A 22,287-nucleotide genomic window follows, 5' to 3' on the forward strand; every position below is an offset into this window, starting at 1 on the left:
TTGTTCAAATTGCTGACAGGGGAATCAGGCTCGTTGGTCTAGGGGTATGATTCTCGCTTCGGGTGCGAGAGGTCCCGGGTTCAAATCCCGGACGAGCCCATGTTGTGGAATTATTTTTAGGCTGCTTATTATATAGGACCATTTCTTCTTTTCAATGCTATAAGACGCCGTGTATGGTGAGAAAGTTCCTTTCCCTGCACGCTGTTTCCCACTTTTGGCGTATAGAATTTCAGTGCCGGACTTCTTTGCAACTGCTTTTCTGGGGTGGACCATCAGTGTAGGAACATTAAATTCAAAGTGTTTTTCTAGCGTGATTTCAGGTATGGTTTTAAAATCGCCTTTTGGAATAAAAGTGGTCCTCGTTCCTTTCTTCCAAAGAAAGAGATCGGGTAAGGAGGGTCCAACGTTGAGCTTCATGGACATTGGCCCTTGGTCTGTGCTTTCCAGCCCACTACATGCCAAGAAGATTGCTGCAAGAGTATCTGTTTCTGTGGTGTAGTGGTTATCACGTTCGCTTTACACGCGAAAGGTCCCTGGTTTGAGACCGTGCAGAAACAGCAGCTTATTGTTTGCATTTACTCTCTCAACTTATAGGAAAGCTGAGATAATGGAAGCTGTCTATCCCTCACCAGCGTGACGTACTGTGCTCCAGGGGCATCAGTGACAGCTCAAAAAGAGAAGTGACGATAGTTTGCGCCATTCGTTTGCACGTCCTTTTGTACTGAAGGGTGGGCCTACTTGATGAAAGCAAGGCATGAGAGCAGAAATTGTTTTATTGTCCTCACCGAGAGCATACACCTAGAGCAAACAAAATGTCTGAAGGATGGAGGTATTTTCATTTCTTGTTCGATGACGGCCATGGAAAAGACAGCAACCATATTGCAGAAGAGAGCAGCATGTGCAGTTGCTTGCTTTGGGTGAATCATTCACCAACTCGCTGCCAATAACCCCCGGAGCCGGTGCAGAAGGTGACTCTTGTGTGCCTCGGCTCGTTGGTCTAGGGGTATGATTCTCGCTTAGGGTGCGAGAGGTCCCGGGTTCAAATCCCGGACAAGCCTTTTTTTAGAGGTAAACATGCGAATCCTACTCAAAACTGACAATGCCTGACTATTTCTCATTACACTCGGCGCATTGTTGCACAAATTATTTTGAACCTCAGAAGAAAAACGGATATCCATGCTTTTTCTGCCTTCATGCTTAGTCTGTGTGTGTCCCAGGTGATGCTTTCCCAAGCTGTACTTGCTGGCATTTAGGCATCAGATATTTGTCTGTCGATGCCTGCATAAGTAAATTTTTAATACGTCTAATTGCAAGCATGTTGGCTGATATCTCTGCAGTTGTCACACTTGCTCCTCGCTTTCTGAGTGGCTGCTGATACAGCAGAATAGAAGTAGAGAGAATCCTTGAGAGGAACCTTGCTCTAACAGTAAAACACAGCAAGTTAGTTTCTGTAGTGTAGTGGTCATCACGTTCGCCTAACACGCGAAAGGTCCCCGGTTCGAGACCGGGCAGAAACACTGTGCATGAGCTGCTTTTATGTGCACCCTCTAAAACCTTATTATCTCAATGCAAGCTTAAGAAGAGGCGGTCCATGAACCCAGCGAGCCGTGGGAAACTTCCTTTACTTTTCCAAGACGAAACAAAGTAATCCGCATCCATCAGTGGTCGCTCTTGTGCCTAGCTTTTTTTTTTATCATGCCATGTTGTATTGTGGGGCCTTTACACCTGTGACATTGCTGCGAACGCTGTAAGTGCAAACATTGGCAAGTGCAGACAGAAGAGTCAGACCTGTACATAGCCAGGGCTGTCAGGATGGCCGAGTGGTCTAAGGCGCCAGACTCAAGAGAGCTTGATCTTCAGTGCAACTGAGACTTCTGGTCTCCTCATGGAGGCGTGGGTTCAAATCCCAATTCTGACAGGTCTCTTTTACACCCTTAAATCGTCCTGTTTTTTGCAGTGCATTCCCCACACACCACAATCTTTGCACGGACCTGTAACATATGACGAGAAATCCACCAACGATCAGGCTGGGCCCTCAATCACAATTCCATGTATTCCTGGAAGGGACACCTCAGGCACACCTTCCGTTAAATTTGCACTCCATCACACTAACTGCTGTGCTGGTTTCTCATTAAGCAGTTGATCCCATCTTTGTTGTGAGGCTCTCCTGCCACCTTTTGGGCAGAGAAGGCACTGTCCCTGCAACAACACAGGCAGACATGTTCAACAGGGCTTCCTGGTTATGTGGGAGGAGCAGATTGTCATTGGTCCCCCCTTGCGAATTTTAATTTACATAAGGAAGACAGAGAGGTAGCTGGGAGTAGGCAGTACACACGGACATTGAACTCTATCTTGTGATTTGCAGCCAATTCTAGATTGAGGCAGGAGGAAAGGAGGTGACTTGCCCAACAATGGCCATTCTGGGAATTCAGCCACCCTGGGTCTCCCAGGTGAGTGTTTCAGTCCTGTGAGCCACTCATATAAATCTCGCCTGATCGAGACATCGAGCGCTGAGTGAGCGTGTTTGAATCCAAGAATCAAACGCCTCTTTCTTAGGAGCAAGAATTGGCAGGCCCTCCCTTGCTTCTGGGGTGGAAATTAATGGGGCAAGGGTCCAGGACTTGCAGAGAAGTATAAGTGCCAGAAAGTGCCTGCAGTTCTCATCAGTGCCTTTTTTCTGCTCACTGGCAGCTAGGATATCGGCTCATCCCTTCCTTGCAAGAGTGAAAAAAACAACACCTTGAGAGAAAACATGACTTTGTGTGGCTCACATAGAGAGAGAGCAGCCAAATAGCACTGCTTTGTTTCTGAAAGACGCATCAGAAATTGTTCAAATTGCCAACAGAGGAACCAGGCTCGTTGGTCTAGGGGTATGATTCTCGCTTCGGGTGCGAGAGGTCCCGGGTTCAAATCCCGGACGAGCCCATGTTGTGGAATTATTTTTAGGCTGCTTATTATATAGGACCATTTCTTCTTTTCAATGCTATAAGACGCCGTGTATGGTGAGAAAGTTCCTTTCCCTGCACGCTGTTTCCCACTTTTGGCGTATAGAATTTCAGTGCCGGACTTCTTTGCAACTGCTTTTCTGGGGTGGACCATCAGTGTAGGAACATTAAATTCAAAGTGTTTTTCTAGTGTGATTTCAGGTATGGTTTTAAAATCGCCTTTTGGAATAAAAGTGGTCCTCGTTCCTTTCTTCCAAAGAAAGAGATCGGGTAAGGAGGGTCCAACGTTGAGCTTCATGGACATTGGCCCTTGGTCTGTGCTTTCCAGCCCACTACATGCCAAGAAGATTGCTGCAAGAGTATCTGTTTCTGTGGTGTAGTGGTTATCACGTTCGCTTTACACGCGAAAGGTCCCTGGTTCGAGACCGGGCAGAAACAGCAGCTTATTGTTTGCATTTACTCTCTCAACTTATGGGAAAGCTGAGATAATGGAAGCTGTCTATCCCTCACCAGCGTGACGTACTGTGCTCCAGGGGCATCAGTGACAGCTCAAAAAGAGAAGTGACGATAGTTTGCGCCATTCGTTTGCACGTCATTTTGTACTGAAGGGTGGGCCTACTTGATGAAAGCAAGGCATGAGAGCAGAAATTGTTTTATTGTCCTCACCGAGAGCATACACCTAGAGCAAACAAAATGTCTGAAGGATGGAGGTATTTTCATTTCTTGTTCGATGACGGCCATGGAAAAGACAGCAACCATATTGCAGAAGAGAGCAGCATGTGCAGTTGCTTGCTTTGGGTGAATCATTCACCAACTCGCTGCCAATAACCCCCGGAGCCGGTGCAAAAGGTGACTCTTGTGTGCCTCGGCTCGTTGGTCTAGGGGTATGATTCTCGCTTAGGGTGCGAGAGGTCCCGGGTTCAAATCCCGGACGAGCCCTTTTTTAGAGGTAAACATACGAATCCTACTCAAAACTGACAATGCCTGACTATTTCTCATTACACTCGGCGCATTGTTGCACAAATTATTTTGAACCTCAGAAGAAAAACGGATATCCATGCTTTTTCTGCCTTCATGCTTAGTCTGTGTGTGTCCCAGGTGATGCTTTCCCAAGCTGTACTTGCTGGCATTTAGGCATCAGATATTTGTCTGTCGATGCCTGCATAAGTAAATTTTTAATACGTCTAATTGCAAGCATGTTGGCTGATATCTCTGCAGTTTTCACACTTGCTCCTCGCTTTCTGAGTGGCTGCTGATACAGCAGAATAGAAGTAGAGAGAATCCTTGAGAGGAACCTTGCTCTAACAGTAAAACACAGCAAGTTAGTTTCTGTAGTGTAGTGGTCATCACGTTCGCCTTACACGCGAAAGGTCCCCGGTTCGAGACCGGGCAGAAACACTGTGCATGAGCTGCTTTTATGTGCACCCTCTAAAACCTTATTATCTCAATGCAAGCTTAAGAAGAGGCGGTCCATGAACCCAGCGAGCCGTGGGAAACTTCCTTTACTTTTCCAAGACGAAACAAAGTAATCCGCATCCATCAGTGGTCGCTCTTGTGCCTAGCTTTTTTTTTTATCATGCCATGTTGTATTGTGGGGCCTTTACACCTGTGACATTGCTGCGAACGCTGTAAGTGCAAACATTGGCAAGTGCAGACAGAAGAGTCAGACCTGTACATAGCCAGGGCTGTCAGGATGGCCGAGTGGTCTAAGGCACCAGACTCAAGAGAGCTTGATCTTCAGTGCAACTGAGACTTCTGGTCTCCTCATGGAGGCGTGGGTTCAAATCCCACTTCTGACAGGTCTCTTTTACACCCTTAAATCGTCCTGTTTTTTGCAGTGCATTCCCCACACACCACAATCTTTGCACGGACCTGTAACATATGACGAGAAATCCACCAACGATCAGGCTGGGCCCTCAATCACAATTCCATGTATTCCTGGAAGGGACACCTCAGGCACACCTTCCATTAAATTTGCACTCCATCACACTAACTGCTGTGCTGGTTTCTCATTAAGCAGTTGATCCCATCTTTGTTGTGAGGCTCTCCTGCCACCTTTTGGGCGGAGAAGGCACTGTCCCTGCAACAACACAGGCAGACATGTTCAACAGGGCTTCCTGGTTATGTGGGAGGAGCAGATTGTCATTGGTCCCCCCTTGCGAATTTTAATTTACATAAGGAAGACAGAGAGGTAGCTGGGAGTAGGCAGTACACACGGACATTGAACTCTATCTTGTGATTTGCAGCCAATTCTAGATTGAGGCAGGAGGAAAGGAGGTGACTTGCCCAACAATGGCCATTCTGGGAATTCAGCCACCCTGGGTCTCCCAGGTGAGTGTTTCAGTCCTGCGAGCCACTCATATAAATCTCGCCTGATCGAGCCTCATTGAGTGCTGAGTGAGCATGTTTGAATCCAAGAATCAAACGCTTCTTTCTTAGAAGCAAGAATTGGCAGGCCCTCCCTTGCTTCTGGGGTGGAAGTTTATGGGGCAAGGGTCCAGGACTTGCAGAGAAGTACAAGTGCCAGAAAGTGCCTGCAGTTCTCATCAGTGCCTTTTTTCTGCTCACTGGCAGCTAGGATATCGGCTGATCCCTTCCTTGCAAGAGTGAAAAAAACAACACCTTGAGAGAAAACATGACTTTGTGTGGCTCACATAGAGAGAGAGCAGCCAAATAGCACTGCTGTGTTTCTGAAAGACGCATCAGAAATTGTTCAAATTGCTGATAGGGGAATCAGGCTCGTTGGTCTAGGGGTATGATTCTCGCTTCGGGTGCGAGAGGTCCCGGGTTCAAATCCCGGACGAGCCCATGTTGTGGAATTATTTTTAGGCTGCTTATTATATAGGATCATTTCTTCTTTTCAATGCTATAAGACGCCGTGTATGGTGAGAAAGTTCCTTTCCCTGCACGCTGTTTCCCACTTTTGGCGTATAGAATTTCAGTGCCGGACTTCTTTGCAACTGCTTTTCTGGGGTGGACCATCAGTGTAGGAACATTAAATTCAAAGTGTTTTTCTAGCGTGATTTCAGGTATGGTTTTAAAATCGCCTTTTGGAATAAAAGTGGTCCTCGTTCCTTTCTTCCAAAGAAAGAGATCGGGTAAGGAGGGTCCAACGTTGAGCTTCATGGACATTGGCCCTTGGTCTGTGCTTTCCAGCCCACTACATGCCAAGAAGATTGCTGCAAGAGTATCTGTTTCTGTGGTGTAGTGGTTATCATGTTCGCTTTACACGCGAAAGGTCCCTGGTTCGAGACCGGGCAGAAACAGCAGCTTATTGTTTGCATTTACTCTCTCAACTTATAGGAAAGCTGAGATAATGGAAGCTGTCTATCCCTCACCAGCGTGACGTACTGTGCTCCAGCGGCATCAGTGACAGCTCAAAAAGAGAAGTGACGATAGTTTGCGCCATTCGTTTGCACGTCCTTTTGAACTGAAGGGTGGGCCTACTTGATGAAAGCAAGGCATGAGAGCAGAAATTGTTTTATTGTCCTCACCGAGAGCATACACCTAGAGCAAACAAAATGTCTGAAGGATGGAGGTATTTTCATTTCTTGTTCGATGACGGCCATGGAAAAGACAGCAACCATATTGCAGAAGAGAGCAGCATGTGCAGTTGCTTGCTTTGGGTGAATCATTCACCAACTCGCTGCCAATAACCCCCGGAGCCGGTGCAAAAGGTGACTCTTCTGTGCCTCGGCTCGTTGGTCTAGGGGTATGATTCTCGCTTAGGGTGTGAGAGGTCCCGGGTTCAAATCCCGGACGAGCCCTTTTTTAGAGGTAAACATACGAATCCTACTCAAAACTGACAATGCCTGACTATTTCTCATTACACTCGGCGCATTGTTGCACAAATTATTTTGAACCTCAGAAGAAAAACGGATATCCATGCTTTTTCTGCCTTCATGCTTAGTCTGTGTGTGTCCCAGGTGATGCTTTCCCAAGCTGTACTTGCTGGCATTTAGGCATCAGATATTTGTCTGTCGATGCCTGCATAAGTACATTTTTAATACGTCTAATTGCAAGCATGTTGGCTGATATCTCTGCAGTTTTCACACTTGCTCCTCGCTTTCTGAGTGGCTGCTGATACAGCAGAATAGAAGTAGAGAGAATCCTTGAGAGGAACCTTGCTCTAACAGTAAAACACAGCAAGTTAGTTTCTGTAGTGTAGTGGTCATCACGTTCGCCTAACACGCGAAAGGTCCCCGGTTCGAGACCGGGCAGAAACACTGTGCATGAGCTGCTTTTATGTGCACCCTCTAAAACCTTATTATCTCAATGCAAGCTTAAGAAGAGGCGGTCCATGAACCCAGCGAGCCGTGGGAAACTTCCTTTACTTTTCCAAGACGAAACAAAGTAATCCGCATCCATCAGTGGTCGCTCTTGTGCCTAGCTTTTTTTTTTATCATGCCATGTTGTATTGTGGGGCCTTTACACCTGTGACATTGCTGCGAACGCTGTAAGTGCAAACATTGGCAAGTGCAGACAGAAGAGTCAGACCTGTACATAGCCAGGGCTGTCAGGATGGCCGAGTGGTCTAAGGCGCCAGACTCAAGAGAGCTTGATCTTCAGTGCAACTGAGACTTCTGGTCTCCTCATGGAGGCGTGGGTTCAAATCCCACTTCTGACAGGTCTCTTTTACACCCTTAAATCGTCCTGTTTTTTGCAGTGCATTCCCCACACACCACAATCTTTGCACGGACCTGTAACATATGACGAGAAATCCACCAACGATCAGGCTGGGCCCTCAATCACAATTCCATGTATTCCTGGAAGGGACACCTCAGGCACACCTTCCGTTAAATTTGCACTCCATCACACTAACTGCTGTGCTGGTTTCTCATTAAGCAGTTGATCCCATCTTTGTTGTGAGGCTCTCCTGCCACCTTTTGGGCGGAGAAGGCACTGTCCCTGCAACAACACAGGCAGACATGTTCAACAGGGCTTCCTGGTTATGTGGGAGGAGCAGATTGTCATTGGTCCCCCCTTGCGAATTTTAATTTACATAAGGAAGACAGAGAGGTAGCTGGGAGTAGGCAGTACACACGGACATTGAACTCTATCTTGTGATTTGCAGCCAATTCTAGATTGAGGCAGGAGGAAAGGAGGTGACTTGCCCAACAATGGCCATTCTGGGAATTCAGCCACCCTGGGTCTCCCAGGTGAGTGTTTCAGTCCTGCGAGCCACTCATATAAATCTCGCCTGATCGAGACATCGAGCGCTGAGTGAGTGTGTTTGAATCCAAGAATCAAACGCCTCTTTCTTAGGAGCAAGAATTGGCAGGCCCTCCCTTGCTTCTGGGGTGGAAATTAATGGGGCAAGGGTCCAGGACTTGCAGAGAAGTACAAGTGCCAGAAAGTGCCTGCAGTTCTCATCAGTCCTTTTTTTCTGCTCACTGGCAGCTAGGATATCGGCTGATCCCTTCTTTGCAAGAGTGAAAAAAACAACACCTTGAGAGAAAACATGACTTTGTGTGGCTCACATAGAGAGAGAGCAGCCAAATAGCACTGCTTTGTTTCTGAAAGACGCATCAGAAATTGTTCAAATTGCTGACAGGGGAATCAGGCTCGTTGGTCTAGGGGTATGATTCTCGCTTTGGGTGCGAGAGGTCCCGGGTTCAAATCCCGGACGAGCCCATGTTGTGGAATTATTTTTAGGCTGCTTATTATATAGGACCATTTCTTCTTTTCAATGCTATAAGACGCCGTGTATGGTGAGAAAGTTCCTTTCCCTGCACGCTGTTTCCCACTTTTGGCGTATAGAATTTCAGTGCTGGACTTCTTTGCAACTGCTTTTCTGGGGTGGACCATCAGTGTAGGAACATTAAATTCAAAGTGTTTTTCTAGCGTGATTTCAGGTATGGTTTTAAAATCGCCTTTTGGAATAAAAGTGGTCCTCGTTCCTTTCTTCCAAAGAAAGAGATCGGGTAAGGAGGGTCCAACATTGAGCTTCATGGACATTGGCCCTTGGTCTGTGCTTTCCAGCCCACTACATGCCAAGAAGATTGCTGCAAGAGTATCTGTTTCTGTGGTGTAGTGGTTATCACGTTCGCTTTACACGCGAAAGGTCCCTGATTCGAGACCGGGCAGAAACAGCAGCTTATTGTTTGCATTTACTCTCTCAACTTATAGGAAAGCTGAGATAATGGAAGCTGTCTATCCCTCACCAGCGTGACGTACTGTGCTCCAGGGGCATCAGTGACAGCTCAAAAAGAGAAGTGACGATAGTTTGCGCCATTCGTTTGCACGTCCTTTTGTACTGAAGGGTGGGCCTACTTGATGAAAGCAAGGCATGAGAGCAGAAATTGTTTTATTGTCCTCACCGAGAGCATACACCTAGAGCAAACAAAATGTCTGAAGGATGGAGGTATTTTCATTTCTTGTTCGATGACGGCCATGGAAAAGACAGCAACCATATTGCAGAAGAGAGCAGCATGTGCAGTTGCTTGCTTTGGGTGAATCATTCACCAACTCGCTGCCAATAACCCCCGGAGCCGGTGCAAAAGGTGACTCTTGTGTGCCTCGGCTCGTTGGTCTAGGGGTATGATTCTCGCTTAGGGTGCGAGAGGTCCCGGGTTCAAATCCCGGACGAGCCCTTTTTTAGAGGTAAACATACGAATCCTACTCAAAACTGACAATGCCTTACTATTTCTCATTACACTCGGCGCATTGTTGCACAAATTATTTTGAACCTCAGAAGAAAAACAGATATCCATGCTTTTTCTGCCTTCATGCTTAGTCTGTGTGTGTCCTAGGTGATGCTTTCCCAAGCTGTACTTGCTGGCATTTAGGCATCAGATATTTGTCTGTCCATGCCTGCATAAGTAAATTTTTAATACGTCTAATTGCAAGCATGTTGGCTGATATCTCTGCAGTTTTCACACTTGCTCCTCGCTTTCTGAGTGGCTGCTGATACAGCAGAATAGAAGTAGAGAGAATCCTTGAGAGGAACCTTGCTCTAACAGTAAAACACAGCAAGTTAGTTTCTGTAGTGTAGTGGTCATCACGTTCGCCTAACACGCGTAAGGTCCCCGGTTCGAGACCGGGCAGAAACACTGTGCATGAGCTGCTTTTATGTGCACCCTCTAAAACCTTAATATCTCAATGCAAGCTTAAGAAGAGGCGGTCCATGAACCCAGCGAGCCGTGGGAAACTTCCTTTACTTTTCCAAGACGAAACAAAGTAATCCGCATCCATCAGTGGTCGCTCTTGTGCCTAGCTTTTTTTTTTATCATGCCATGTTGTATTGTGGGGCCTTTACACCTGTGACATTGCTGCGAACGCTGTAAGTGCAAACATTGGCAAGTGCAGACAGAAGAGTCAGACCTGTACATAGCCAGGGCTGTCAGGATGGCCGAGTGGTCTAAGGCGCCAGACTCAAGAGAGCTTGATCTTCAGTGCAACTGAGACTTCTGGTCTCCTCATGGAGGTGTGGGTTCAAATCCCACTTCTGACAGGTCTCTTTTACACCCTTAAATCGTCCTGTTTTTTGCAGTGCATTCCCCACACACCACAATCTTTGCACGGACCTGTAACATATGACGAGAAATCCACCAACGATCAGGCTGGGCCCTCAATCACAATTCCATGTATTCCTGGAAGGGACACCTCAGGCACACCTTCCGTTAAATTTGCACTCCATAACACTAACTGCTGTGCTGGTTTCTCATTAAGCAGTTGATCCAATCTTTGTTGTGAGGCTCTCCTGCCACCTTTTGGGCGGAGAAGGCACTGTCCCTGCAACAACACAGGCAGACATGTTCAACAGGGCTTCCTGGTTATGTGGGAGGAGCAGATTGTCATTGGTCCCCCCTTGCGAATTTTAATTTACATAAGGAAGACAGAGAGGTAGCTGGGAGTAGGCAGTACACACGGACATTGAACTCTATCTTGTGATTTGCAGCCAATTCTAGATTGAGGCAGGAGGAAAGGAGGTGACTTGCCCAACAATGGCCATTCTGGGAATTCAGCCACCCTGGGTCTCCCAGGTGAGTGTTTCAGTCCTGCGAGCCACTCATATAAATCTCGCCTGATCGAGACATCGAGCGCTGAGTGAGCGTGTTTGAATCCAAGAATCAAACGCCTCTTTCTTAGGAGCAAGAATTGGCAGGCCCTCCCTTGCTTCTGGGGTGGAAATTAATGGGGCAAGGGTCCAGGACTTGCAGAGAAGTACAAGTGCCAGAAAGTGCCTGCAGTTCTCATCAGTGCCTTTTTTCTGCTCACTGGCAGCTAGGATATCGGCTGATCCCTTCCTTGCAAGAGTGAAAAAAACAACACCTTGACAGAAAACATGACTTTGTGTGGCTCACATAGAGAGAGAGCAGCCAAATAGCACTGCTTTGTTTCTGAAAGACGCATCAGAAATTGTTCAAATTGCCAACAGGGGAACCAGGCTCGTTGGTCTAGGGGTATGATTCTCGCTTCGGGTGCGAGAGGTCCCGGGTTCAAATCCCGGACGAGCCCATGTTGTGGAATTATTTTTAGGCTGCTTATTATATAGGACCATTTCTTCTTTTCAATGCTATAAGACGCCGTGTATGGTGAGAAAGTTCCTTTCCCTGCACGCTGTTTCCCACTTTTGGCGTATAGAATTTCAGTGCCGGACTTCTTTGCAACTGCTTTTCTGGGGTGGACCATCAGTGTAGGAACATTAAATTCAAAGGGTTTTTCTAGTGTGATTTCAGGTATGGTTTTAAAATCGCCTTTTGGAATAAAAGTGGTCCTCGTTCCTTTCTTCCAAAGAAAGAGATCGGGTAAGGAGGGTCCAACGTTGAGCTTCATGGACATTGGCCCTTGGTCTGTGCTTTCCAGCCCACTACATGCCAAGAAGATTGCTGCAAGAGTATCTGTTTCTGTGGTGTAGTGGTTATCACGTTCGCTTTACACGCGAAAGGTCCCTGGTTCGAGACCGGGCAGAAACAGCAGCTTATTGTTTGCATTTACTCTCTCAACTTATGGGAAAGCTGAGATAATGGAAGCTGTCTATCCCTCACCAGCGTGACGTACTGTGCTCCAGGGGCATCAGTGACAGCTCAAAAAGAGAAGTGACGATAGTTTGCGCCATTCGTTTGCACGTCCTTTTGTACTGAAGGGTGGGCCTACTTGATGAAAGCAAGGCATGAGAGCAGAAATTGTTTTATTGTCCTCACCGAGAGCATACACCTAGAGCAAACAAAATGTCTGAAGGATGGAGGTATTTTCATTTCTTGTTCGATGACGGCCATGGAAAAGACAGCAACCATATTGCAGAAGAGAGCAGCATGTGCAGTTGCTTGCTTTGGGTGAATCATTCACCAACTCGCTGCCAATAACCCCCGGAGCCGGTGCAAAAGGTGACTCTTGTGTTCCTCGGCTCGTTGGTCTAGGGGTATGATTCTCGCTTAGGGTGCGAGAGGTCCCGGGTTCAAATCCCGGACGAGCCCTTTTTTAGAGGTAAACATACGAATCCTACTCAAAACTGACAATGCCTGACTATTTCTCATTACACTCGGCGCATTGTTGCACAAATTATTTTGAACCTCAGAAGAAAAACGGATATCCATGCTTTTTCTGCCTTCATGCTTAGTCTGTGTGTGTCCCAGGTGATGCTTTCCCAAGCTGTACTTGCTGGCATTTAGGCATCAGATATTTGTCTGTCGATGCCTGCATAAGTAAATTTTTAATACGTCTAATTGCAAGCATGTTGGCTGATATCTCTGCAGTTTTCACACTTGCTCCTCGCTTTCTGAGTGGCTGCTGATACAGCAGAATAGAAGTAGAGAGAATCCTTGAGAGGAACCTTGCTCTAACAGTAAAACACAGCAAGTTAGTTTCTGTAGTGTAGTGGTCATCACGTTTGCCTAACACGCGAAAGGTCCCCGGTTCGAGACCGGGCAGAAACACTGTGCATGAGCTGCTTTTATGTGGACCCTCTAAAACCTTATTATCTCAATGCAAGCTTAAGAAGAGGCGGTCCATGAACCCAGCGAGCCGTGGGAAACTTCCTTTACTTTTCCAAGACGAAACAAAGTAATCCGCATCCATCAGTGGTCGCTCTTGTGCCTAGCTTTTTTTTTTATCATGCCATGTTGTATTGTGGGGCCTTTACACCTGTGACATTGCTGCGAACGCTGTAAGTGCAAACATTGGCAAGTGCAGACAGAAGAGTCAGACCTGTACATAGCCAGGGCTGTCAGGATGGCCGAGTGGTCTAAGGCGCCAGACTCAAGAGAGCTTGATCTTCAGTGCAACTGAGACTTCTGGTCTCCTCATGGAGGCGTGGGTTCAAATCCCACTTCTGACAGGTCTCTTTTACACCCTTAAATCGTCCTGTTTTTTGCAGTGCATTCCCCACACACCACAATCTTTGCACGGACCTGTAACATATGACGAGAAATCCACCAACGATCAGGCTGGGCCCTCAATCACAATTCCATGTATTCCTGGAAGGGACACCTCAGGCACACCTTCCGTTAAATTTGCACTCCATCACACTAACTGCTGTGCTGGTTTCTCATTAAGCAGTTGATCCCATCTTTGTTGTGAGGCTCTCCTGCCACCTTTTGGGCGGAGAAGGCACTGTCCCTGCAACAACACAGGCAGACATGTTCAACAGGGCTTCCTGGTTATGTGGGAGGAGCAGATTGTCATTGGTCCCCCCTTGCGAATTTTAATTTACATAAGGAAGACAGAGAGGTAGCTGGGAGTAGGCAGTACACACGGGCATTGAACTCTATCTTGTGATTTGCAGCCAATTCTAGATTGAGGCAGGAGGAAAGGAGGTGACTTGCCCAACAATGGCCATTCTGGGAATTCAGCCACCCTGGGTCTCCCAGGTGAGTGTTTCAGTCCTGCGAGCCACTCATATAAATCTCGCCTGATCGAGCCTCATTGAGTGCTGAGTGAGCATGTTTGAATCCAAGAATCAAACGCTTCTTTCTTAGAAGCAAGAATTGGCAGGCCCTCCCTTGCTTCTGGGGTGGAAGTTTATGGGGCAAGGGTCCAGGACTTGCAGAGAAGTACAAGTGCCAGAAAGTGCCTGCAGTTCTCATCAGTGCCTTTTTTCTGCTCACTGGCAGCTAGGATATCGGCTGATCCCTTCCTTGCAAGAGTGAAAAAAACAACACCTTGAGAGAAAACATGACTTTGTGTGGCTCACATAGAGAGAGAGCAGCCAAATAGCACTGCTGTGTTTCTGAAAGACGCATCAGAAATTGTTCAAATTGCTGATAGGGGAATCAGGCTCGTTGGTCTAGGGGTATGATTCTCGCTTCGGGTGCGAGAGGTCCCGGGTTCAAATCCCGGACGAGCCCATGTTGTGGAATTATTTTTAGGCTGCTTATTATATAGGATCATTTCTTCTTTTCAATGCTATAAGACGCCGTGTATGGTGAGAAAGTTCCTTTCCCTGCACGCTGTTTCCCACTTTTGGCGTATAGAATTTCAGTGCCGGACTTCTTTGCAACTGCTTTTCTGGGGTGGACCATCAGTGTAGGAACATTAAATTCAAAGTGTTTTTCTAGCGTGATTTCAGGTATGGTTTTAAAATCGCCTTTTGGAATAAAAGTGGTCCTCGTTCCTTTCTTCCAAAGAAAGAGATCGGGTAAGGAGGGTCCAACGTTGAGCTTCATGGACATTGGCCCTTGGTCTGTGCTTTCCAGCCCACTACATGCCAAGAAGATTGCTGCAAGAGTATCTGTTTCTGTGGTGTAGTGGTTATCATGTTCGCTTTACACGCGAAAGGTCCCTGGTTCGAGACCGGGCAGAAACAGCAGCTTATTGTTTGCATTTACTCTCTCAACTTATAGGAAAGCTGAGATAATGGAAGCTGTCTATCCCTCACCAGCGTGACGTACTGTGCTCCAGCGGCATCAGTGACAGCTCAAAAAGAGAAGTGACGATAGTTTGCGCCATTCGTTTGCACGTCCTTTTGAACTGAAGGGTGGGCCTACTTGATGAAAGCAAGGCATGAGAGCAGAAATTGTTTTATTGTCCTCACCGAGAGCATACACCTAGAGCAAACAAAATGTCTGAAGGATGGAGGTATTTTCATTTCTTGTTCGATGACGGCCATGGAAAAGACAGCAACCATATTGCAGAAGAGAGCAGCATGTGCAGTTGCTTGCTTTGGGTGAATCATTCACCAACTCGCTGCCAATAACCCCCGGAGCCGGTGCAAAAGGTGACTCTTCTGTGCCTCGGCTCGTTGGTCTAGGGGTATGATTCTCGCTTAGGGTGTGAGAGGTCCCGGGTTCAAATCCCGGACGAGCCCTTTTTTAGAGGTAAACATACGAATCCTACTCAAAACTGACAATGCCTGACTATTTCTCATTACACTCGGCGCATTGTTGCACAAATTATTTTGAACCTCAGAAGAAAAACGGATATCCATGCTTTTTCTGCCTTCATGCTTAGTCTGTGTGTGTCCCAGGTGATGCTTTCCCAAGCTGTACTTGCTGGCATTTAGGCATCAGATATTTGTCTGTCGATGCCTGCATAAGTACATTTTTAATACGTCTAATTGCAAGCATGTTGGCTGATATCTCTGCAGTTTTCACACTTGCTCCTCGCTTTCTGAGTGGCTGCTGATACAGCAGAATAGAAGTAGAGAGAATCCTTGAGAGGAACCTTGCTCTAACAGTAAAACACAGCAAGTTAGTTTCTGTAGTGTAGTGGTCATCACGTTCGCCTAACACGCGAAAGGTCCCCGGTTCGAGACCGGGCAGAAACACTGTGCATGAGCTGCTTTTATGTGCACCCTCTAAAACCTTATTATCTCAATGCAAGCTTAAGAAGAGGCGGTCCATGAACCCAGCGAGCCGTGGGAAACTTCCTTTACTTTTCCAAGACGAAACAAAGTAATCCGCATCCATCAGTGGTCGCTCTTGTGCCTAGCTTTTTTTTTTATCATGCCATGTTGTATTGTGGGGCCTTTACACCTGTGACATTGCTGCGAACGCTGTAAGTGCAAACATTGGCAAGTGCAGACAGAAGAGTCAGACCTGTACATAGCCAGGGCTGTCAGGATGGCCGAGTGGTCTAAGGCGCCAGACTCAAGAGAGCTTGATCTTCAGTGCAACTGAGACTTCTGGTCTCCTCATGGAGGCGTGGGTTCAAATCCCACTTCTGACAGGTCTCTTTTACACCCTTAAATCGTCCTGTTTTTTGCAGTGCATTCCCCACACACCACAATCTTTGCACGGACCTGTAACATATGACGAGAAATCCACCAACGATCAGGCTGGGCCCTCAATCACAATTCCATGTATTCCTGGAAGGGACACCTCAGGCACACCTTCCGTTAAATTTGCACTCCATCACACTAACTGCTGTGCTGGTTTCTCATTAAGCAGTTGATCCCATCTTTGTTGTGAGGCTCTCCTGCCACCTTTTGGGCGGAAAAGGCACTGTCCCTGCAACAACACAGGCAGACATGTTCAACAGGGCTTCCTGGTTATGTGGGAGGAGCAGATTGTCATTGGTCCCCCCTTGCGAATTTTAATTTACATAAGGAAGACAGAGAGGTAGCTGGGAGTAGGCAGTACACACGGACATTGAACTCTATCTTGTGATTTGCAGCCAATTCTAGATTGAGGCAGGAGGAAAGGAGGTGACTTGCCCAACAATGGCCATTCTGGGAATTCAGCCACCCTGGGTCTCCCAGGTGAGTGTTTCAGTCCTGCGAGCCACTCATATAAATCTCGCCTGATCGAGACATCGAGCGCTGAGTGAGTGTGTTTGAATCCAAGAATCAAACGCCTCTTTCTTAGGAGCAAGAATTGGCAGGCCCTCCCTTGCTTCTGGGGTGGAAATTAATGGGGCAAGGGTCCAGGACTTGCAGAGAAGTACAAGTGCCAGAAAGTGCCTGCAGTTCTCATCAGTCCTTTTTTTCTGCTCACTGGCAGCTAGGATATCGGCTGATCCCTTCTTTGCAAGAGTGAAAAAAACAACACCTTGAGAGAAAACATGACTTTGTGTGGCTCACATAGAGAGAGAGCAGCCAAATAGCACTGCTTTGTTTCTGAAAGACGCATCAGAAATTGTTCAAATTGCTGACAGGGGAATCAGGCTCGTTGGTCTAGGGGTATGATTCTCGCTTTGGGTGCGAGAGGTCCCGGGTTCAAATCCCGGACGAGCCCATGTTGTGGAATTATTTTTAGGCTGCTTATTATATAGGACCATTTCTTCTTTTCAATGCTATAAGACGCCGTGTATGGTGAGAAAGTTCCTTTCCCTGCACGCTGTTTCCCACTTTTGGCGTATAGAATTTCAGTGCCGGACTTCTTTGCAACTGCTTTTCTGGGGTGGACCATCAGTGTAGGAACATTAAATTCAAAGTGTTTTTCTAGCGTGATTTCAGGTATGGTTTTAAAATCGCCTTTTGGAATAAAAGTGGTCCTCGTTCCTTTCTTCCAAAGAAAGAGATCGGGTAAGGAGGGTCCAACATTGAGCTTCATGGACATTGGCCCTTGGTCTGTGCTTTCCAGCCCACTACATGCCAAGAAGATTGCTGCAAGAGTATCTGTTTCTGTGGTGTAGTGGTTATCACGTTCGCTTTACACGCGAAAGGTCCCTGATTCGAGACCGGGCAGAAACAGCAGCTTATTGTTTGCATTTACTCTCTCAACTTATAGGAAAGCTGAGATAATGGAAGCTGTCTATCCCTCACCAGCGTGACGTACTGTGCTCCAGGGGCATCAGTGACAGCTCAAAAAGAGAAGTGACGATAGTTTGCGCCATTCGTTTGCACGTCCTTTTGTACTGAAGGGTGGGCCTACTTGATGAAAGCAAGGCATGAGAGCAGAAATTGTTTTATTGTCCTCACCGAGAGCATACACCTAGAGCAAACAAAATGTCTGAAGGATGGAGGTATTTTCATTTCTTGTTCGATGACGGCCATGGAAAAGACAGCAACCATATTGCAGAAGAGAGCAGCATGTGCAGTTGCTTGCTTTGGGTGAATCATTCACCAACTCGCTGCCAATAACCCCCGGAGCCGGTGCAAAAGGTGACTCTTGTGTGCCTCGGCTCGTTGGTCTAGGGGTATGATTCTCGCTTAGGGTGCGAGAGGTCCCGGGTTCAAATCCCGGACGAGCCCTTTTTTAGAGGTAAACATACGAATCCTACTCAAAACTGACAATGCCTTACTATTTCTCATTACACTCGGCGCATTGTTGCACAAATTATTTTGAACCTCAGAAGAAAAACAGATATCCATGCTTTTTCTGCCTTCATGCTTAGTCTGTGTGTGTCCCAGGTGATGCTTTCCCAAGCTGTACTTGCTGGCATTTAGGCATCAGATATTTGTCTGTCCATGCCTGCATAAGTAAATTTTTAATACGTCTAATTGCAAGCATGTTGGCTGATATCTCTGCAGTTTTCACACTTGCTCCTCGCTTTCTGAGTGGCTGCTGATACAGCAGAATAGAAGTAGAGAGAATCCTTGAGAGGAACCTTGCTCTAACAGTAAAACACAGCAAGTTAGTTTCTGTAGTGTAGTGGTCATCACGTTCGCCTAACACGCGTAAGGTCCCCGGTTCGAGACCGGGCAGAAACACTGTGCATGAGCTGCTTTTATGTGCACCCTCTAAAACCTTATTATCTCAATGCAAGCTTAAGAAGAGGCGGTCCATGAACCCAGCGAGCCGTGGGAAACTTCCTTTACTTTTCCAAGACGAAACAAAGTAATCCGCATCCATCAGTGGTCGCTCTTGTGCCTAGCTTTTTTTTTTATCATGCCATGTTGTATTGTGGGGCCTTTACACCTGTGACATTGCTGCGAACGCTGTAAGTGCAAACATTGGCAAGTGCAGACAGAAGAGTCAGACCTGTACATAGCCAGGGCTGTCAGGATGGCCGAGTGGTCTAAGGCGCCAGACTCAAGAGAGCTTGATCTTCAGTGCAACTGAGACTTCTGGTCTCCTCATGGAGGTGTGGGTTCAAATCCCACTTCTGACAGGTCTCTTTTACACCCTTAAATCGTCCTGTTTTTTGCAGTGCATTCCCCACACACCACAATCTTTGCACGGACCTGTAACATATGACGAGAAATCCACCAACGATCAGGCTGGGCCCTCAATCACAATTCCATGTATTCCTGGAAGGGACACCTCAGGCACACCTTCCGTTAAATTTGCACTCCATAACACTAACTGCTGTGCTGGTTTCTCATTAAGCAGTTGATCCAATCTTTGTTGTGAGGCTCTCCTGCCACCTTTTGGGCGGAGAAGGCACTGTCCCTGCAACAACACAGGCAGACATGTTCAACAGGGCTTCCTGGTTATGTGGGAGGAGCAGATTGTCATTGGTCCCCCCTTGCGAATTTTAATTTACATAAGGAAGACAGAGAGGTAGCTGGGAGTAGGCAGTACACACGGACATTGAACTCTATCTTGTGATTTGCAGCCAATTCTAGATTGAGGCAGGAGGAAAGGAGGTGACTTGCCCAACAATGGCCATTCTGGGAATTCAGCCACCCTGGGTCTCCCAGGTGAGTGTTTCAGTCCTGCGAGCCACTCATATAAATCTCGCCTGATCGAGACATCGAGCGCTGAGTGAGCGTGTTTGAATCCAAGAATCAAACGCCTCTTTCTTAGGAGCAAGAATTGGCAGGCCCTCCCTTGCTTCTGGGGTGGAAATTAATGGGGCAAGGGTCCAGGACTTGCAGAGAAGTACAAGTGCCAGAAAGTGCCTGCAGTTCTCATCAGTGCCTTTTTTCTGCTCACTGGCAGCTAGGATATCGGCTGATCCCTTCCTTGCAAGAGTGAAAAAAACAACACCTTGACAGAAAACATGACTTTGTGTGGCTCACATAGAGAGAGAGCAGCCAAATAGCACTGCTTTGTTTCTGAAAGACGCATCAGAAATTGTTCAAATTGCCAACAGGGGAACCAGGCTCGTTGGTCTAGGGGTATGATTCTCGCTTCGGGTGCGAGAGGTCCCGGGTTCAAATCCCGGACGAGCCCATGTTGTGGAATTATTTTTAGGCTGCTTATTATATAGGACCATTTCTTCTTTTCAATGCTATAAGACGCCGTGTATGGTGAGAAAGTTCCTTTCCCTGCACGCTGTTTCCCACTTTTGGCGTATAGAATTTCAGTGCCGGACTTCTTTGCAACTGCTTTTCTGGGGTGGACCATCAGTGTAGGAACATTAAATTCAAAGGGTTTTTCTAGTGTGATTTCAGGTATGGTTTTAAAATCGCCTTTTGGAATAAAAGTGGTCCTCGTTCCTTTCTTCCAAAGAAAGAGATCGGGTAAGGAGGGTCCAACGTTGAGCTTCATGGACATTGGCCCTTGGTCTGTGCTTTCCAGCCCACTACATGCCAAGAAGATTGCTGCAAGAGTATCTGTTTCTGTGGTGTAGTGGTTATCACGTTCGCTTTACACGCGAAAGGTCCCTGGTTCGAGACCGGGCAGAAACAGCAGCTTATTGTTTGCATTTACTCTCTCAACTTATGGGAAAGCTGAGATAATGGAAGCTGTCTATCCCTCACCAGCGTGACGTACTGTGCTCCAGGGGCATCAGTGACAGCTCAAAAAGAGAAGTGACGATAGTTTGCGCCATTCGTTTGCACGTCCTTTTGTACTGAAGGGTGGGCCTACTTGATGAAAGCAAGGCATGAGAGCAGAAATTGTTTTATTGTCCTCACCGAGAGCATACACCTAGAGCAAACAAAATGTCTGAAGGATGGAGGTATTTTCATTTCTTGTTCGATGACGGCCATGGAAAAGACAGCAACCATATTGCAGAAGAGAGCAGCATGTGCAGTTGCTTGCTTTGGGTGAATCATTCACCAACTCGCTGCCAATAACCCCCGGAGCCGGTGCAAAAGGTGACTCTTGTGTTCCTCGGCTCGTTGGTCTAGGGGTATGATTCTCGCTTAGGGTGCGAGAGGTCCCGGGTTCAAATCCCGGACGAGCCCTTTTTTAGAGGTAAACATACGAATCCTACTCAAAACTGACAATGCCTGACTATTTCTCATTACACTCGGCGCATTGTTGCACAAATTATTTTGAACCTCAGAAGAAAAACGGATATCCATGCTTTTTCTGCCTTCATGCTTAGTCTGTGTGTGTCCCAGGTGATGCTTTCCCAAGCTGTACTTGCTGGCATTTAGGCATCAGATATTTGTCTGTCGATGCCTGCATAAGTAAATTTTTAATACGTCTAATTGCAAGCATGTTGGCTGATATCTCTGCAGTTTTCACACTTGCTCCTCGCTTTCTGAGTGGCTGCTGATACAGCAGAATAGAAGTAGAGAGAATCCTTGAGAGGAACCTTGCTCTAACAGTAAAACACAGCAAGTTAGTTTCTGTAGTGTAGTGGTCATCACGTTTGCCTAACACGCGAAAGGTCCCCGGTTCGAGACCGGGCAGAAACACTGTGCATGAGCTGCTTTTATGTGCACCCTCTAAAACCTTATTATCTCAATGCAAGCTTAAGAAGAGGCGGTCCATGAACCCAGCGAGCCGTGGGAAACTTCCTTTACTTTTCCAAGACGAAACAAAGTAATCCGCATCCATCAGTGGTCGCTCTTGTGCCTAGCTTTTTTTTTTATCATGCCATGTTGTATTGTGGGGCCTTTACACCTGTGACATTGCTGCGAACGCTGTAAGTGCAAACATTGGCAAGTGCAGACAGAAGAGTCAGACCTGTACATAGCCAGGGCTGTCAGGATGGCCGAGTGGTCTAAGGCGCCAGACTCAAGAGAGCTTGATCTTCAGTGCAACTGAGACTTCTGGTCTCCTCATGGAGGCGTGGGTTCAAATCCCACTTCTGACAGGTCTCTTTTACACCCTTAAATCGTCCTGTTTTTTGCAGTGCATTCCCCACACACCACAATCTTTGCACGGACCTGTAACATATGACGAGAAATCCACCAACGATCAGGCTGGGCCCTCAATCACAATTCCATGTATTCCTGGAAGGGACACCTCAGGCACACCTTCCGTTAAATTTGCACTCCATCACACTAACTGCTGTGCTGGTTTCTCATTAAGCAGTTGATCCCATATTTGTTGTGAGGCTCTCCTGCCACCTTTTGGGCGGAGAAGGCACTGTCCCTGCAACAACACAGGCAGACATGTTCAACAGGGCTTCCTGGTTATGTGGGAGGAGCAGATTGTCATTGGTCCCCCCTTGCGAATTTTAATTTACATAAGGAAGACAGAGAGGTAGCTGGGAGTAGGCAGTACACACGGACATTGAACTCTATCTTGTGATTTGCAGCCAATTCTAGATTGAGGCAGGAGGAAAGGAGGTGACTTGCCCAACAATGGCCATTCTGGGAATTCAGCCACCCTGGGTCTCCCAGGTGAGTGTTTCAGTCCTGCGAGCCACTCATATAAATCTCGCCTGATCGAGA

The 22,287-nt window shown here is 47.0% G+C and overlaps 30 non-coding genes across 30 annotated transcripts; all 30 read left to right on the forward strand.

The window, feature by feature from the left end:
- Positions 1-27: 27 nt before the first annotated feature.
- Positions 28-99, forward strand: TRNAP-CGG (transfer RNA proline (anticodon CGG)). Its single transcript has one exon. It is a non-coding gene; the product is annotated as a tRNA-Pro (tRNA).
- Positions 100-1,444: 1,345 nt separating this feature from the next.
- On the forward strand, positions 1,445-1,517 carry TRNAV-AAC (transfer RNA valine (anticodon AAC)). The gene has a single exon. It is a non-coding gene; the product is annotated as a tRNA-Val (tRNA).
- A 1,336-nt stretch (positions 1,518-2,853) lies between these two features.
- TRNAP-CGG (transfer RNA proline (anticodon CGG)) lies at positions 2,854-2,925 on the forward strand. The gene has a single exon. It is a non-coding gene; the product is annotated as a tRNA-Pro (tRNA).
- A 385-nt stretch (positions 2,926-3,310) lies between these two features.
- On the forward strand, positions 3,311-3,383 carry TRNAV-UAC (transfer RNA valine (anticodon UAC)). The gene has a single exon. It is a non-coding gene; the product is annotated as a tRNA-Val (tRNA).
- Positions 3,384-3,812: 429 nt separating this feature from the next.
- On the forward strand, positions 3,813-3,884 carry TRNAP-AGG (transfer RNA proline (anticodon AGG)). Its single transcript has one exon. It is a non-coding gene; the product is annotated as a tRNA-Pro (tRNA).
- A 386-nt stretch (positions 3,885-4,270) lies between these two features.
- On the forward strand, positions 4,271-4,343 carry TRNAV-UAC (transfer RNA valine (anticodon UAC)). Its single transcript has one exon. It is a non-coding gene; the product is annotated as a tRNA-Val (tRNA).
- Positions 4,344-5,681: 1,338 nt separating this feature from the next.
- TRNAP-CGG (transfer RNA proline (anticodon CGG)) lies at positions 5,682-5,753 on the forward strand. Its single transcript has one exon. It is a non-coding gene; the product is annotated as a tRNA-Pro (tRNA).
- A 385-nt stretch (positions 5,754-6,138) lies between these two features.
- On the forward strand, positions 6,139-6,211 carry TRNAV-UAC (transfer RNA valine (anticodon UAC)). The gene has a single exon. It is a non-coding gene; the product is annotated as a tRNA-Val (tRNA).
- Positions 6,212-6,640: 429 nt separating this feature from the next.
- On the forward strand, positions 6,641-6,712 carry TRNAP-AGG (transfer RNA proline (anticodon AGG)). Its single transcript has one exon. It is a non-coding gene; the product is annotated as a tRNA-Pro (tRNA).
- A 386-nt stretch (positions 6,713-7,098) lies between these two features.
- On the forward strand, positions 7,099-7,171 carry TRNAV-AAC (transfer RNA valine (anticodon AAC)). Its single transcript has one exon. It is a non-coding gene; the product is annotated as a tRNA-Val (tRNA).
- Positions 7,172-7,460: 289 nt separating this feature from the next.
- On the forward strand, positions 7,461-7,572 carry TRNAL-CAA (transfer RNA leucine (anticodon CAA)). Its single transcript has 2 exons — positions 7,461-7,498; positions 7,527-7,572. It is a non-coding gene; the product is annotated as a tRNA-Leu (tRNA).
- Positions 7,573-8,507: 935 nt separating this feature from the next.
- TRNAP-UGG (transfer RNA proline (anticodon UGG)) lies at positions 8,508-8,579 on the forward strand. Its single transcript has one exon. It is a non-coding gene; the product is annotated as a tRNA-Pro (tRNA).
- An 887-nt stretch (positions 8,580-9,466) lies between these two features.
- TRNAP-AGG (transfer RNA proline (anticodon AGG)) lies at positions 9,467-9,538 on the forward strand. The gene has a single exon. It is a non-coding gene; the product is annotated as a tRNA-Pro (tRNA).
- Positions 9,539-11,333: 1,795 nt separating this feature from the next.
- Positions 11,334-11,405, forward strand: TRNAP-CGG (transfer RNA proline (anticodon CGG)). Its single transcript has one exon. It is a non-coding gene; the product is annotated as a tRNA-Pro (tRNA).
- Positions 11,406-11,790: 385 nt separating this feature from the next.
- Positions 11,791-11,863, forward strand: TRNAV-UAC (transfer RNA valine (anticodon UAC)). The gene has a single exon. It is a non-coding gene; the product is annotated as a tRNA-Val (tRNA).
- A 429-nt stretch (positions 11,864-12,292) lies between these two features.
- TRNAP-AGG (transfer RNA proline (anticodon AGG)) lies at positions 12,293-12,364 on the forward strand. The gene has a single exon. It is a non-coding gene; the product is annotated as a tRNA-Pro (tRNA).
- A 386-nt stretch (positions 12,365-12,750) lies between these two features.
- On the forward strand, positions 12,751-12,823 carry TRNAV-AAC (transfer RNA valine (anticodon AAC)). The gene has a single exon. It is a non-coding gene; the product is annotated as a tRNA-Val (tRNA).
- A 289-nt stretch (positions 12,824-13,112) lies between these two features.
- TRNAL-CAA (transfer RNA leucine (anticodon CAA)) lies at positions 13,113-13,224 on the forward strand. The gene is made up of 2 exons: positions 13,113-13,150; positions 13,179-13,224. It is a non-coding gene; the product is annotated as a tRNA-Leu (tRNA).
- Positions 13,225-14,161: 937 nt separating this feature from the next.
- Positions 14,162-14,233, forward strand: TRNAP-CGG (transfer RNA proline (anticodon CGG)). The gene has a single exon. It is a non-coding gene; the product is annotated as a tRNA-Pro (tRNA).
- Positions 14,234-14,618: 385 nt separating this feature from the next.
- On the forward strand, positions 14,619-14,691 carry TRNAV-UAC (transfer RNA valine (anticodon UAC)). Its single transcript has one exon. It is a non-coding gene; the product is annotated as a tRNA-Val (tRNA).
- A 429-nt stretch (positions 14,692-15,120) lies between these two features.
- Positions 15,121-15,192, forward strand: TRNAP-AGG (transfer RNA proline (anticodon AGG)). Its single transcript has one exon. It is a non-coding gene; the product is annotated as a tRNA-Pro (tRNA).
- A 386-nt stretch (positions 15,193-15,578) lies between these two features.
- TRNAV-AAC (transfer RNA valine (anticodon AAC)) lies at positions 15,579-15,651 on the forward strand. The gene has a single exon. It is a non-coding gene; the product is annotated as a tRNA-Val (tRNA).
- A 289-nt stretch (positions 15,652-15,940) lies between these two features.
- TRNAL-CAA (transfer RNA leucine (anticodon CAA)) lies at positions 15,941-16,052 on the forward strand. The gene is made up of 2 exons: positions 15,941-15,978; positions 16,007-16,052. It is a non-coding gene; the product is annotated as a tRNA-Leu (tRNA).
- Positions 16,053-16,987: 935 nt separating this feature from the next.
- TRNAP-UGG (transfer RNA proline (anticodon UGG)) lies at positions 16,988-17,059 on the forward strand. Its single transcript has one exon. It is a non-coding gene; the product is annotated as a tRNA-Pro (tRNA).
- Positions 17,060-17,946: 887 nt separating this feature from the next.
- On the forward strand, positions 17,947-18,018 carry TRNAP-AGG (transfer RNA proline (anticodon AGG)). Its single transcript has one exon. It is a non-coding gene; the product is annotated as a tRNA-Pro (tRNA).
- Positions 18,019-19,813: 1,795 nt separating this feature from the next.
- Positions 19,814-19,885, forward strand: TRNAP-CGG (transfer RNA proline (anticodon CGG)). Its single transcript has one exon. It is a non-coding gene; the product is annotated as a tRNA-Pro (tRNA).
- A 385-nt stretch (positions 19,886-20,270) lies between these two features.
- TRNAV-UAC (transfer RNA valine (anticodon UAC)) lies at positions 20,271-20,343 on the forward strand. The gene has a single exon. It is a non-coding gene; the product is annotated as a tRNA-Val (tRNA).
- Positions 20,344-20,772: 429 nt separating this feature from the next.
- On the forward strand, positions 20,773-20,844 carry TRNAP-AGG (transfer RNA proline (anticodon AGG)). The gene has a single exon. It is a non-coding gene; the product is annotated as a tRNA-Pro (tRNA).
- A 386-nt stretch (positions 20,845-21,230) lies between these two features.
- TRNAV-AAC (transfer RNA valine (anticodon AAC)) lies at positions 21,231-21,303 on the forward strand. Its single transcript has one exon. It is a non-coding gene; the product is annotated as a tRNA-Val (tRNA).
- Positions 21,304-21,592: 289 nt separating this feature from the next.
- TRNAL-CAA (transfer RNA leucine (anticodon CAA)) lies at positions 21,593-21,704 on the forward strand. The gene is made up of 2 exons: positions 21,593-21,630; positions 21,659-21,704. It is a non-coding gene; the product is annotated as a tRNA-Leu (tRNA).
- The last annotated feature ends 583 nt before the right edge of the window (positions 21,705-22,287 follow it).

This window comes from Triturus cristatus, chromosome 10 (genome assembly GCF_964204655.1).
Source record: "Triturus cristatus chromosome 10, aTriCri1.1, whole genome shotgun sequence".
Taxonomy (NCBI): domain Eukaryota; kingdom Metazoa; phylum Chordata; class Amphibia; order Caudata; family Salamandridae; genus Triturus; species Triturus cristatus.